This window comes from Oncorhynchus nerka, linkage group LG28, assembly GCF_034236695.1.
Source record: "Oncorhynchus nerka isolate Pitt River linkage group LG28, Oner_Uvic_2.0, whole genome shotgun sequence".
In the NCBI taxonomy this organism is placed as follows: domain Eukaryota; kingdom Metazoa; phylum Chordata; class Actinopteri; order Salmoniformes; family Salmonidae; genus Oncorhynchus; species Oncorhynchus nerka.
Window position 1 is genome coordinate 13,697,073 of NC_088423.1, and position 15,940 is coordinate 13,713,012.

Genomic DNA, 15,940 nt, shown 5'->3' on the forward strand with positions numbered 1-15,940 from the left:
CACTACCTCCAGCCTCATCCTTCTAACATGTTGTCAACCTCCACTATGTCCACTACCTTCAGCCTCATCCTTCTAACATGTTGTCAACCTCCACTACCTCCAGCCTCATCCTTCTAGCATGTTGTCTACCTCCACTACGTCCACTACCTCCAGCCTCATCCTTCTAACATGTTGTCAACCTCCACTACTTCCAGCCTCATCCTTCTAACATGTTGTCAACCTCCACTACCTCCAGCCTCATCCTTCTAACATGTTGTCTACCTCCACTACGTCCACTACCTTCAGCCTCATCCTTCTAACATGTTGTCAACCTCCACTACCTTCAGCCTCATCCTTCTAACATGTTGTCAACCTCCACTACCTCCAGCCTCATCCTTCTAACATGTTGTCTACCTCCATGTCCACTACCTTCAGCCTCATCCTTCTAACATGTTGTCTACCTCCACTAAGTCCACTACCTTCAGTCTCATCCTTCTAACATGTTGTCAACCTCCACTACCTCCAGCCTCATCCTTCTAACATGTTGTCAACATCCACTACCTCCAGCCTCATCCTTCTAACATGTTGTCAACCTCCACTACCTCCAGCCTCATCCTTCTAACATGTTATCTACCTCCACTAAGTCCACTACTTTCAGCCTCATCCTTCTAACATGTTGTCAACCTCCACGACCTCCAGCCTCATCCTTCTAACATGTTGTCAACTTCCACTACCTCCAGCCTCATCCTTCTAACATGTTGTCTACCTCCACTACGTCCACTACCTTCAGCCTCATCCTTCTAACATGTTGTCAACCTCCACTACCTCCAGCCTCATCCTTCTTGTCAAGTCCACTACCTCCAGCCTCATCCTTCTAACATGTTGTCAACCTCCACTACCTCCAGCCTCATCCTTCTAACATGTTGTCAACCTTCACTACCTCCAGCCTCATCCCTGTAACATTTTGCCATCTCCACTACTTTCAGCCTCATCCTTCTAACATGTTGTCAACCTCCACGACCTCCAGCCTCATCCTTCTAACATGTTGTCAACCTCCACTACCTCCAGCCTCATCCTTCTAACATGTTGTCAACTTCCACTACCTCCAGCCTCATCCTTCTAACATGTTGTCTACCTCCACTACGTCCACTACCTTCAGCCTCATCCTTCTAACATGTTGTCTACCTCCACTAAGTCCACTACCTTCAGCCTCATCCTTCTAACATGTTGTCAACCTCCACTACCTCCAGCCTCATCCTTCTAGCATGTTGTCTACCTCCACTACGTCCACTACCTCCAGCCTCATCCTTCTAACATGTTGTCAACCTCCTCTACTTCCAGCCTCATCCTTCTAACATGTTGTCAACCTCCACTACCTCCAGCCTCATCCTTCTAACATGTTGTCAACCTCCACTACGTCCACTACCTTCAGCCTCATCCTTCTAACATGTTGTCAACCTCCACTACCTCCAGCCTCATCCTTCTAGCATGTTGTCTACCTCCACTACGTCCACTACCTCCAGCCTCATCCTTCTAACATGTTGTCAACCTCCACTACTTCCAGCCTCATCCTTCTAACATGTTGTCAACCTCCACTACCTCCAGCCCTCATCCTTCTAACATGTTGTCAACCTCCACTACCTCTAGCCTCATGTAGGTTATCAACCCCTTTCTCTGTGTCTCTGTCCCCATGCAGACTTTGACTTCAGCGTGTCTGGCTCCATGAAGCTCCACAACCTCATCTCCTAGCTGAAGAAGTTGATCAAGATCCTGGAGGCCAAGACCAAGCAGCTGCCCAAGTTCTTCCTGATCGAGGATAAGTGTCGCTTCCTCAGCAACTTCTCCGCCCCGACCGCTGAGGTGGAGATCCCTGGGGAATTCCTCATGCACAAGCCCACACACTACTACATCAAGATCGCCCAGTACTGTACAGCACACTGATACAGTATAGACACACAAACAAACACACAACAAGTCTTGTTATGCACCCATTACCTCCCAGGTAGTAACAGTGTATGAATGTTTCCTTTAGGTTCATTCCCAGAGTGGAGATTGTCCAGAAACACAACTCAGCAACATTGCGTCTCTACATCAGAGGTCTCAACTGACTGATTTTCGCAGGGAGGAGAGGGTCCTACAGCTACTGAGGCTGCTCAACCCTTGTCTAGAGAAGAGGAAGGAGACCACCAAGAGACACCTCTTCTTCACTTCTATGACACACACACTGGTCTAGATCTCTTTCTCTGTCTCTCTTTAGCCCTCCTCACTCTCCTCTGTCTAGTCTCTATAGTTCAGCAAGAGACACCTCTTCCTCAGTGGGACAGCACACTGGGCTACTGCTTTACATCTGTCTGAAAATGTCCCCTTCCCTCGGTCTTCGACTCTCCTCTTCCATATCTCTCTCTCCATCTGTGTCTGGGCTATCTGTTTTCCTCTTGTCAAGTCAGTCCTTTCACAGGCAGTTTAACATTTCCTCTCCCTTTATATCTGCGGCTCTCAACCCAGGACTGCATTTCCAAGGAGAGAGTATAAATGTCAAGAGTAGCTCAGAGTAAAATGTTTTTCCAAGGGCATGTCAATGCATTCGAAGGCATGCAATGGATGTTTAAATCCTCGGTCTTTAACTGAGCTGTATATATGTTTTTCTTTAAAGAGAAACAGGGCAAAAAAAGAAAAGAGAGGAAAGAGGGAAATTACATTTAAGTGAATTGTGCCGACTTGTGTCAGGGCAGAGAATCAGTCAGTCAGTGAGTAAATAAAATGAGATGCAAGTTTATTACCACAGGAGGCTGGTTGAGAGATGAACTCTAACTTGTCTTTCTATGATGGACTCATCAGTGTTGTGGTGAACCACTTCCAGGGCAGAGGTCACAGGCATACTCATGGGGAGCTACAATGTTCTGGTCTGACAACATAAAGAAGTGCATTTCCATTTAACATTAAGAGGCCTTATGTCTTTCCTTTCATCTGCTCTGATCTAAAGAGATGGGGTACAGATTAGAAAGATGGGGTACAGATTAGATAGATGGGCTATAGATTAGATAGATGGGGTATAGATTAGAAAGATGGGGTATAGATTAGAAAGATGGGGTACAGATTAGATAGATGGGCTATATATTAGATAGATGGGGTATAGATTAGATAGATGGTATATAGATTTGATAGAGATGGGGTATAGATTAGATAGATGGGGTATTGATTAGATATATGGAGTATAGACGACATAGTGGGATAAAGATTAGATGGATGGGGTATAGATTACATATATGGGGTATAGATTAGATATATGGAATATAGATTAGATAGATGGGGTATAGATTAGATAGATGGGGTATTGATTCGATATATGGAGTATAGACTACATAGTGGGATATAGATTAGATAGATGGGGTATAGATTAAATATACGGGGTATAGATTACATAGATGGGGTATAGATTACATAGATGGGATATAGATTACATAGATGGGATATAGATTAGATAGATGGGGTATATATTAAATAGATGGGGTATAGATTAGATAGATGGGGTATAGATTAGATAGATGGGGTATAGATTAGATATATGGGGTATAGATTACATAGATGGGATATAGATTAGATAGATGGGATATAGATTAAATAGATGGGGTATATATTAAATATATGGGGTATAGATTAGATAGATGGGGTATAGATTAGAGATATGGGGTATAGATGACATAGATGGGATATAGATTAGATTGATGGGGTATAGATTAAATAGATGGAGTATAGATTAGATATATGGGGTATAGATTACATAGATGGGATATAGATTAGATTGATGGGGTATAGATTAAATAGATGGGATATAGATTAGATTAATGGAATAAAGATTAGATAGGATATAGGTTAGATAGATGGGATATAGATTAGATAGATGGGGTATAGATTAGATATAGATGGGGTATAGATTAGATATATGGGGAGCGTCTGCTAAATTACTTAAATGTAAATGTATAGATTACATAGATGGGATATAGATTACATAGATGGGATATAGATTAGATAGATGGGGTATATATTAAATAGATGGGGTATAGATTACATAGATGGGATATAGATTACATAGATGGGATATAGATTAGATAGATGGGGTATAGATTACATAGATGGGGTATAGATTAGATTGATGGGGTATAGATTAAATAGATGGGGTATAGATTAGATTAATGGAATAAAGATTAGATAGGATATAGGTTAGATAGATGGGATATAGATTAGATATAGATGGGGTATAGATTAGATATATGGGGTATAGATTACATAGATGGGATATAGATTACATAGATGGGATATAGATTAGATAGATGGGGTATAGATTACATAGATGGGATATAGATTACATAGATGGGATATAGATTAGATAGATGGGGTATATATGAAATAGATGGGGTATAGATTAGATAGATGGGTTATAGATTAGATATATGGGGTATAGATTACATAGATGGGATATAGATTAGATTAATGGGGTATAGATTAAATAGATGGGGTATAGATTAGATTAATGGAATAAAGATTAGATAGGATATAGGTTAGATAGATGGGATATAGATTAGATAGATGGGGTATAGATTAGATTAATGGGATAAAGATTAGATAGGATATAGGTTAGATAGATGGGATATAGATTCAATACATGGGGTATAGATTTGATAGGTATGGGGTATAGATTAGATAGATGGGGTATTTTTTATTATTTAACCTTCATTTAACTAGGCAAGTCAGTTAATTAAGAACAAATTCTTATTTACAATGATGGTCTCTCAAAAGGCAAAAGGCCTCTTGCGGGGACAGGGGCCTGGGATAAAAAATAATAAAAAATACAATATAAATATAGAACAAAACACACATCACAACGAGACAACACAACACTACATAAAGAGATACCTAAGACAACAACATAGCAAAGCAGCAACACATGACAACACAGCATGGTAGCAACACAACATAACAACATGGTAGAAACACAACATGGTAGCAGCACAAAACATGGTACAAACATTATTGGGCACAATCAACAGCACAAACGTCAAGAAGGTAGAGACAACAGTACATCACACAAAGCAGCCACAACTGTCAGCAAGAGTGTCCATGATTGAGTCATTGAATGAAGAGATTCAGATAAAACTGTACAGTTTGAGTGTTTGTTGCAGCTCGTTCCAGTCGCTAGCTGCAGCAAACTGAAAAGAGAAGCGACCCAGGGATGTGTGTGCTTTGGGGACCTTTAACAGAATGTGAATGGCAGAGTGGGTGTTGTATGTGGAGGATGAGGGCTGCAGTAAATATCTCAGATAAGGGAGAGTGAGGCCTAAGAGGGTTTTATAAATAAGCATCAACCAGTGGGTCTTGCGATGGGTATACAGAGATGACCAGTTTACAGAGGAGTATAGAGTGCAGTGCTGTGTCCTATAAGGAGCATTGGTGGCAAATCTGATGGCCGAATGGTAAAGAACATCTAGCCGCTCGAGAGCACCCTTACCTGCCGATCTATAAATTACCATCCTACCCATTATCTAGCATGGGTAGGATGGTCATCTGAATCAGGGTTAGTTTGGCAGCTGGGGTGAAAAAGGAACGATTACAATAGAGGAAACCAAGTCTAGATGTACCTTTAGCCTGCAGCTTTGATATGTGCTGAGAGAAGGACAGTGTACCGTCTGGCCATACTCCCAAGTACTTGTATGATGTGACTACCTCAAGCTCTAAACCCTCAGAGGTAGTAATCAAACCTGTGGTGAGAGGAGCATTCTTCTTACCAAATCACATTACCTTTGTTTTCGGAGGTGTTCAGAACAAGGTTAAGGGTAGAGAAAGCTTGTTCATTTAACACAATATCCGGGGAAGGGCCAGCTGAGTATAAGACTGTATCATCTGCATATAAATGGACGAGACAGCTTCTTACTGCCTGAGCTATGTTGATGATGTAAATTGAGAAGAGCGTGGGGCCTAGGATCGAGCCTTGGGGTACTCCCTTGGTGACAGGCAATGGCTGAGACAGCAGATTTTCTGACTTTATACACTGCACTCTTTAAAAGAGAGGTCGTTAGCAAACCAGGCCAAGGACCCCTCAGAGACACCAATACTTCTTAGCCAGCCCACAGGAATGGAATGGTCTACCATAGCAAACGCTTTGGCCAAGTCAATAAAAATAGCAGCACAATATTGCTTAAAATCAAGGGCAATGGTGACATCATTGGGGACCTTTAAGGTTGCAGTGACACATCCATAACCTGAGCAGAAACCAGATTGCATACCAGAGAATACTATAAACATCAAGAAAGTCAGTCAGGTGATTATTGACAAGTTTTTCCAAAACTTTTGATAAACAGGGCAAAATAGAAATAGGCCTATAACAGTTAGGATCAGTTTGATCTCCCCCTTTAAATAAAGGATGAACTGTAGCTGCCTTCCAAGCAATGGAAACCTCCCCAGAAAGGAGAGTTTTTAATTCTCATTTTCTTTATGGGGCGTGTTTGTTAACAATACCACTGAAATATATATATAAAAAAATAAGGTCCAAGTGTCTTCGACAGAGGGGATCAAGCTGGTTCTATACAGATGTCAGTTCATGAAGGAAGCTCATGAAAGTTTTTTAGCAAGCATTTATGACAAATCAGGACAGGTCGTTTCACAAAGCAGCCATTACGAACACAGACTGTAAAACAGTGATCACTAAGGTCATTACTGAAAACACCAGACTGATACCTATCAGGATTATTTGTGAGGATAACATTGAGGAGAGTATGTGTTTAGAGTCATACCTTGTGGGATTGGTGATAATCTGAGAAAGTTTTAGGGAGTCCCATTGCTTTAGGACTTGGTCAGGTGGTTTAAGCATGTCCCAGTTTAGGTCACCTAGCAGGACAAATCCAAACTTAGTGTAAGGGGCCAGGAGAGAGCTTAGGGCAGGTAGGGTACAGGCCGATGCTGATGGAGTACGATAACACCCAGCAACAGTCAACAAAGTGCTATTTGAAAGTTTAATGTTTAAAACCAGCAAATCAAATTGTTTGGGGACAGACTTGGTGGAGACAACCGAGCACTGAAGGTGATCCTTGGTAAAGGTTGCCAATCCACCACCTTTGGAAGATCTGTCTTGCCGAAAAAGGTTATAACCAGAAAGGTGAACATCAGTATTCAAAACACTCTTCCTTAACCACGTCTCAGTAATGGACAACACATCTGGATTGGAGCTGTGAACCCAGACTTTCAATTGATCCATCTTCGGCAATAAGCTTCTAATGTTAACGTGCAGAAATCCCAGGCTTTTACGAGAGCAGAAATCAGTGAAGCAGATATCAGAGCACAAGTCAGAATTGGGGCTAGCAATTGTAGATAGGCCAGGGTGTACATGCACATTTCCAGATATCATCAACAGTAATACAATCAAGGCACGGCATAGTACAGGGAGAGCTCTGCAGTGCTGATTTATGACATCTGAATGTGCATCATATTGTACAGCAATTTCATCTGGTAACATGAATACATAGATGGGGTATAGATTAGATAGATTAAATATAGAATAGATAGATGGGGTATAGATTTGATAGATTGTGGTATAGATTAGTTAGATGGAATATAGAATATATAGTATATGGAATAGATTAGAAAGATGGGATACAGATTAAATTAATTGGATATAGATTAGATAGATGGGGCTACAGATTATATAGAGTGAATATAGATTACATAGATGGGGTATAGATTTGAAAGATGGGATACAGATTAAATGAATGGGATATAGATTAGATAGATGGGGTATAGATTAGACAGATGGGGTATAGATTAGATAGATGGGGCTACAGATTATATAGAGTGAATATAGATTACATAGATGGGGTATAGATTTGAAAGATGGGATACAGATTAAATGAATGGGATATAGATTAGATAGATGGGATATAGATTAGATAGATGGGGTATAGATTAGATAGGATAGATTAGATAGACGGGTACAGATTAGATAGATGGGGTATAGATTAGATAGAGATGGGATATAGATGAGATAGAAATGGGATATAGAATAGATAGACTTGGTATATAGGTTAGATAGAAATGCTATATAGGTTCAATAGAAATGGGATATAGATTACATAGAGATGGGATATAGGTTAGATAGAGATGGGATATAGGTTAGATAAAGATGGGATATAGGTTAGATAGAGATGGGATATAGGTTAGATAGAGATGGGATATAGGTTAGATAGAGATGGGATATAGGTTAGATAGAGATGGGATATAGGTTAGATAGAGATGGGATATAGGTTAGATAAAGATGGGATATAGGTTAGATAGAGATGGGATATAGGTTAGATAAAGATGGGATATAGGTTAGATAGAGATGGGATATAGGTTAGATAAAGATGGGATATAGGTTAGATAGAGATGGGATATTGTAAGGGGTGCGTAACTGGTGGCAGAGAAGTCAGACGCAGGAGAGCAGTACTGGGTAATAACCGAAGCAGTTTAATATACAAAACCGGCATCCAGAATAACAAGGTATGGGTACAAAACCCGTCGCGCACCAGACAACAACGTGCACAAGCACTTACAACAAACAATTCCGCACAAAGACATGGGGGGAACAGAGGGTTAAATACACAACAACTAATGAGGGAATGAAAACTATGTGTGTGGGAATCAACTCTACTGTTACATCATGGCCGACAGGAGCACTAAACCTCTTGTACTGTATTGAGAAATCTGAAGTTAGGCTTGATAGGTAGACCTGTTGGATATGATAGTTAACTTTATTGATATGTCTCTAAAAATGAAGGTGTAGCTGTTCTATTGAATTGTCTTACTGCTGTAGCTCTAGCTCCCTCTCCCTCTAGTCCACCAAGGTTAGGTTGTATACAGTGTATTGAGGTGTGTAATCAGTTTACCATGTTATTCAATTGTGCTTACTCTCCCTCCAGCCCTCCCTACCCCCATCTCCCTCCCTCCCTCCAGTCCCCAGGGTGGTAGCTGTCTGCTCAGATGCATCTGGTAGAGGACATCTCATCCTCTCTGTCTCTAGTTGAGATCTATAAGCCACGCTTGTCCAAGAAGGGCATCAAGCAAGATAACCCCATCTCACGCTACTACGATCGTCTGGCTACCAGGTACTGGAACATATGCATGGACACACACGCACACGCACACGCACACACACACACACACACACACACACACACACACACACACACACACACCAACCACAGTTCAGTCCAGCAGCACACAGGCCACCAGGTACTGTCTGGAACACACACTACCTCTTTGACTCTAACCCCCCTCTCCCCACCAGGAACTGTCTGGAACACAAACACTCCTTCTCTGACTCTAACCCCCTGTCCTCACCAGGAACTGTCTGGAACACACACATACACTCCTTCTCTGGACCTTCATGAAAATGTTCAGCTGGCTCTCATCGGCCTGGCTGAATTCATGTTACACCTCAACCGCATCAACCTGAGACTCTGTAGATAGCACAGATAGACACGCATCCTCAAACCTGAGACATACACATATACACATTGAGACATGTGCAGGCACACACACACGCCTCCTCCACACCCAACCCTGGCCAAGGACACGTAGATAAGGGAATTTGAAGCAGTTTGTCTGTCAAAGAAAGAGGTTTCAAGGATTTCAAGGAGACTAATTAAATGTGAAGATGTTCCTCCGAGGCCCCTAAATGTCATGCCCAGGATCCCAAGCCGAGGTAATCTGGCGACCCAGGGACCCCCACCGAGGAACATTTATGACCCCTGGACCCCAGCCGAGATATAGAGTTGGGGTATAGATTAGATAATGGGATATAGATTAAATAGATGGGATATAGATTAGATAGATGGGATAAAGTTAGATAGATGGGATATAGATTAGATAGAGACGGGGTATAGATTAGCTAGAGATGGGGTGTAGATTAGACAGATTGGGTATAGATTAAATAGAGATTGTGTTTGGATTAGATAGATGGGGTATAGATTAGATAGAGGTGTGATATAGATTAGATTTAGATGGGATATAGATTAGATGGAGATGGGCTATAGATTAGATAGAAGAGTGATGTAGGTTAGATTGTTGGGGTAAAGATTAGATAGATGAGGTATAGATTAGATGGATGGGGTATAGATTATATAGATGGGGAATAGATTAGAAAGAGATGGGCTGTTGATTAGGTAGATTGAAGATAGATTAGAGATATGGGGTATAGATGACATAGAGATGGGGTATAGATTAGATATATGGGGTATAGATTAGATAGAGATGGTGTATAGATTAGATAGACGGGATATAGATTAGATGGATGGGGTATAGATTATATAGATGGGGAATCAATTAGATGGAGATTGGATATAGATTAGATGGGGAGATGGGATATAGATTAGATAGATGAGATATATATTAGATAGAGATGGTGTATAGATTAGATATACGGGATATAGATTAGAAAGAGATGGGCTATAGATTAGATAGATGGCGTATAGATTAGATAGAGGTGAGATATAGATTAGATAGTGATGGGATATAGATTATATAGAGGTGGGATATAGATTAGATAGATGGGATATAGATGAGATAGATGGGGTATAGATTATATAGATGGGGAATCAATTAGATGGAGATTGGATATAGATTAGATGGGGAGATGGGATATAGATTAGATAGAGATGGTGTATAGATTAGATAGATGGGATATAGATTAGATACATGGGGGAAAGATTAGATATATGGGGTATAGAGTAGATAGAGATGGGATATAGTTCAAATAGATGGGGTATATATTAGATTGTTGGGTTATAGATTAGATAGAGATGGTGTATAGATTAGATAGATGGGGTATAGATTAGATAGATGGAATATAGATTAGATAGGGATAGGATATTGATTAGATAGATGGGTTATGAATTAAATAGAGATAGGATATAGATTAGATAGAGATGGGTATAGATTAGATAGATGGGATATAGATGAGATAGATGGGGTATAGATTATATAGATGGGGAATCAATTAGATGGAGATTGGATATAGATTAGATAGAGATGGGATAGAAATTAGATAGCGATGTGGTATAGATTAGATACAGATGGAATATAGATTAGCTAGTGATGGGTATAGATTAGATAGATTTGGTATAGATTATATAGATGGGTTATAGATTACAATAATGGATTATATATTAGATAGAGATGGGATGTAGATTAGATAGATGGATTGTAGATTAGATAGAGATGGGATATAGATTAGATAGATGGATTGTAGATTAGATAGAGATAGGATATAGATTAGATAGACAGGATATAGATTAGATGGATGGGGTATAGATTATATAGATGGGGAATCAATTAGATGGAGATTGGATATAGATTAGATGGGGAGATGGGATATAGCTTAGATAGAGATGGTGTATAGATTAGATAGATGAGATATAGAATAGATAGAGATGGTGTATAGATTAGATAGACGGGATATAGATTAGAAAGAGATGGGCTATAGATTAGATAGATGGCGTATAGATTAGATAGAGGTGAGATATAGATTATATAGAGATGGGATATAGATTAGATAGATGGGATATAGATGAGATAGATGGGGTATAGATTATATAGATGGGGAATCAATTAGATGGAGATTGGATATAGATTAGATGGGGAGATGGGATATAGATTAGATAGAGATGGTATAGATTATATAGATGGGTTATAGATTACAATAATGGATTATATATTAGATAGAGATGGGATGTAGATTAGATAGATGGATTGTAGATTAGATAGAGATGGGATATAGATTAGATAGATGGATTGTAGATTAGATAGAGATGGGATATAGATTAGATAGACGGGATATAGATTAGATGGATGGGGTATAGATTATATAGATGGGGAATCAATTAGATGGAGATTGGATATAGATTAGATGGGGAGATGGGATATAGATTAGATAGAGATGGTGTATAGATTAGATAGATGAGATATAGAATAGATAGAGATGGTGTATAGATTAGATAGACGGGATATAGATTAGAAAGAGATGGGCTATAGATTAGATAGATGGCGTATAGATTAGATAGAGGTGAGATATAGATTAGATAGTGATGGGATATAGATTATATAGAGATGGGATATAGATTAGATAGATGGGATATAGATGAGATAGATGGGGTATAGATTATATAGATGGGGAATCAATTAGATGGAGATTGGATATAGATTAGATGGGGAGATGGGATATAGATTAGATAGAGATGGTGTATAGATTAGATAGATGGGATATAGAGTAGATAGAGATGGGATATAGTTAAAATAGATGGGGTATATATTAGATTGTTGGGTGATAGATTAGATAGAGATGGTGTATAGATTAGATAGATGGAGTATAGATTAGATAGATGGGATATAGATTAGATAGGGATAGGATATTGATTAGATAGATGGGTTATGAATTAAATAGAGATAGGATATAGATTAGATAGAGATGGGTATAGATTAGATAGATGGGATATAGATGAGATAGATGGGGTATAGATTATATAGATGGGGAATCAATTAGATGGAGATTGGATATAGATTAGATGGGGAGATGGGATATAGATTAGATAGAGATGGTGTATAGATTAGATAGATGGGATATAGATTAGATACATGGGGGAAAGATTAGATATATGGGGTATAGAGTAGATAGAGATGGGATATAGTTCAAATAGATGGGGTATATATTAGATTGTTGGGTGTTAGATTAGATAGAGATGGTGTATAGATTAGATACATGGGGGAAAGATTAGATATATGGGGTATAGAGTAGATAGAGATGGGATATAGTTCAAATAGATGGGGTATATATTAGATTGTTGGGTTATAGATTAGATAGAGATGGTGTATAGATTAGATAGATGGAGTATAGATTAGATAGATGGGATATAGATTAGATACATGGGGGAAAGATTAGATATATGGGGTATAGAGTAGATAGAGATGGGATATAGTTCAAATAGATGGGGTATATATTAGATTGTTGGGTTATAGATTAGATAGAGATGGTGTATAGATTAGATAGATGGAGTATAGATTAGATAGATGGGATATAGATTAGATACATGGGGGAAAGATTAGATATATGGGGTATAGAGTAGATAGAGATGGGATATAGTTAAAATAGATGGGGTATATATTAGATTGTTGGGTTATAGATTAGATAGAGATGGTGTATAGATTAGATAGACGGGATATAGATTAGAAAGAGATGAGCTATAGATTAGATAGATGGCGTATAGATTAGATAGAGGTGAGATATAGATTAGATAGTGATGGGATATAGATTATATAGAGATGGGATATAGATTATATAGAGATGGGATATAGATTAGATAGATGGGATATAGATGAGATAGATGGGGTATAGATTATATAGATGGGGATTCAATTAGATGGAGATTGGATATAGATTAGATGGGGAGATGGGATATAGAGTAGATAGAGATGGTGTATAGATTAGATAGATGGGGTATATATTAGATTGTCGGGTTATAGATTAGATAGAGATGGTGTATAGATTAGATAGATGGAGTATAGATTAGATAGATGGGATATAGATTAGATACATGGGGGAAAGATTAGATATATGGGGTATAGAGTAGATAGAGAAGGGATATAGTTCAAATAGATGGGGTATATATTAGATTGTCGGGTGATAGATTAGATAGAGATGGTGTATAGATTAGATAGATGGAGTATAGATTAGATAGATGGGATATAGATTAGATAGGGATAGGATATAGATTAGATAGAGATGGGTATAGATTAGATAGAGATGGGATAGAAATTAGATAGCGATGTGGTATAGATTAGATAGAGATGGAATATAGATTAGCTAGTGATGGGTATAGATTAGATAGATTTGGTATAGATTATATAGATGGGTTATAGATTACAATAATGGATTATATATTAGATAGAGATGGGATGTAGATTAGATAGAGATGGGATATAGATTAGATAGATGGGTTATAGATTAGATAGATGGGTTATAGATTTGATCGATGGGCTCTGGATTAGATAGAGATGGGATAAAGATTAGATAGAGATTGAGTTATAGATTAGATAGATGGGTTATAGATTACAATAATGGATTATATATTAGATAGAGATGGGATATATATTATATAGATGGGTTATAGATTAGATAGATGGGTTATAGATTTTATCGATGGGTTCTGGATTAGATAGAGAGTGGATGTAGATAAAATAGATGGGGTATATATTAGATTGATGGGTTATAGATTAGATAGAGATGGTGTATAGTTTAGAAAGACGGGGTATAGATTAGATAGATGGGGGTATAGATTAGATGAAGATGGGATATGGATTGGATAGAGATGGGATATAGATTAGATAGATGGGTTATGAATTAAATAGAGATGGGATAGAAATTAGATAGCGATGTGGTATAGATTAGATAGAGATGGAATATAGATTAGCTAGTGATGGGTATAGATTAGATAGATTTGGTATAGATTATATAGATGGGTTATAGATTACAATAATGGATTATATATTAGATAGAGATGGGATGTAGATTAGATAGAGATGGGATATAGATTAGATAGATGGGTTATAGATTTGATCGATGGGCTCTGGATTAGATAGAGATGGGATAAAGATTAGATAGAGATTGAGTTATAGATTAGATAGATGGGTTATAGATTACAATAATGGATTATATATTAGATAGAGATGGGATATATATTATATAGATGGGTTATAGATTAGATAGATGGGTTATAGATTTTATCGATGGGCTCTGGATTAGATAGAGATGGGATATAGATTATATAGATGGGTTATAGATTTGATCGATGGGCTCTGGATTAGATAGAGATGGGATAAAGATTAGATAGAGATTGAGTTATAGATTAGATAGATGGGTTATAGATTACAATAATGGATTATATATTAGATAGAGATGGGATATAGATTAGATAGATGGGTTATAGATTAGATAGATGGGTTATAGATTTGATCGATGGGTTCTGGATTAGATAGAGAGTGGATGTAGATAAAATAGATGGGGTATATATTAGATTGATGGGTTATAGATTAGATAGAGATGGTGTATAGTTTAGAAAGACGGGGTATAGATTAGATAGATGGGGGTATAGATTAATGAAGATGGGATATGGATTGGATAGAGATGGGATATAGATTAGATAGATGGGTTATGAATTAAATAGAGATGGGATAGAAATTAGATAGCGATGTGGTATAGATTAGATAGAGATGGAATATAGATTAGCTAGTGATGGGTATAGATTAGATAGATTTGGTATAGATTATATAGATGGGTTATAGATTACAATAATGGATTATATATTAGATAGAGATGGGATGTAGATTAGATATATGGATTGTAGATTAGATAGAGATGGGATATATATTAGATAGATCGGTTATAGATTTGATCGATGGGCTCTGGATTAGATAGAGATGGGATAAAGATTAGATAGAGATTGAGTTATAGATTAGATAGATGGGTTATAGATTACAATAATGGATTATATATTAGATAGAGATGGGATATATATTATATAGATGGGTTATAGATTAGATAGATGGGTTATAGATTTGATCGATGGGCTCTGGATTAGATAGAGATGGGATATAGATTAGATAGAGATTGGGTTTAGATTAGGTAGATTAGATTAATGGGGATGGATGAAAGCATTTTGGCAGAAGTCCACTGAGCCCATGTCAGTGTACGATGTGCTTCCCTCGGTTACAGGACCTGGTATCCGTGGAGACCAGAGGAAGGGGAGGAGACCAGAATCCATGGAGACCAGAATGTCACCCGGGGAGAATTGGCTCGTGACATTGCTGTGTACTCGGACTGATTGGTACCCTGGTGTCTGTGTGTGTGTGTGTGTGTGTGTGTCTCTCTCTCTCTCTCTCTCTC

General features: G+C 38.3%; 1 pseudogene; it reads left to right on the forward strand.

Moving 5' to 3' along the window:
• LOC115113820 (transformation/transcription domain-associated protein-like) overlaps positions 1-9,474 on the forward strand; it is a 170,218-nt pseudogene extending 160,744 nt beyond the window's left edge.
• The last annotated feature ends 6,466 nt before the right edge of the window (positions 9,475-15,940 follow it).